The sequence below is a fragment of the Meriones unguiculatus genome, chromosome 1 (assembly GCF_030254825.1).
Source record: "Meriones unguiculatus strain TT.TT164.6M chromosome 1, Bangor_MerUng_6.1, whole genome shotgun sequence".
Classification (NCBI taxonomy): Eukaryota; Metazoa; Chordata; class Mammalia; order Rodentia; family Muridae; genus Meriones; species Meriones unguiculatus.
In genome coordinates, this window is record NC_083349.1 from 199043613 (window position 1) to 199044801 (window position 1189).

Here is a 1189-nt window from a genome sequence, read left to right on the forward strand (position 1 = left end):
ACCTGATGGGGCCTGCTCCTTTTGGGTAGCATAACTATAGCCATTTTTGTTTCAGGCCTAACAGCCACATAATCTCAGCTTGTTGCTGATATAGAAAAAAAGAATCTCTATACAAGGTCAAGTTGACCAAAAACTATGTTTATGTTCAACATACTCTGTGGCCTTGTTGTTCCCAGAAATTTCTTAACCATAAGCACAGCTGGCCTAACCATAAACTTTACTTGGGACCAGTCAAATTAAAGGTAAGCAATAACTGCTTGTCTAGATAGCGAAAAACAAAACAAAATAAAATGAGTCAGAGATGACTACCCTCTTCCACTGTGCCCTCTATCATCCCACCCCCATGTGAACTAATTGCGGTTTTCACCCTCTAAATATGAAATACAGCTACCCCTTGGGGATGCGGTCCAGATCCCAAACTGACTGCCTCCCCGAGTTCAGAAAATAAAGCCTGCAGTTTAAGCTTCTGTATCTAAAGTGAGTTTTCTCAGCTTCCACCCTGAACCCAACACACTTTCTTGAAAAGTTAATAATCTTTTGGTAAAAGCACCAAGGTAGAAAGGGATGTTTTGCGGTACTACAGTGTCACCTGCTGGGAAGAGTGTTCAAATACACCTTTTTCCAGTGTTTTTGTTTTATTTTCTAATTTTAACTTTTAATTAAATTTATTTATTTAACATCCCAATCGCAGCATTCTCTCTCATCTCCTGGTTTCATCCTCCCACCCTCTTCCCCCTTTCCTCCTACCTTTCTCCTCCTACCCCAACCAACAACAACCCATCCTGGCACATAAAGTTGCACATCCTCTTTCACTGAAGCCAGACAAGGTCCAGTTAGTGGAAAGTGATCCAAGAGCAGGCAACCGAGTCTACGTCAAAAATAGCTCCTGTTTCACTTCCTAGGGGACCCACATGAAAACCAAGTTGCCCATCAGTTATATACATGTCGACGTAGGTCCAGTCCATACATGCTGTTTGGTTGGTGATTCAGTCTGTGTAAGCCCCCATGGGCCTAGATTAATTGACTCTGATGATCTTCTTGTGGAGTTCTTGTCCCCTCCCAGTCCTTTCATCCTTCCACTCTTCCACAAGACTCCCTGAGCTCTGCCCAATGTTTGGCTGTGAGTCTCAGTATCTGTTTCTGTTATGGGTTCAGGAATAGCCGCATACTGACCACTCCAACATCAGAC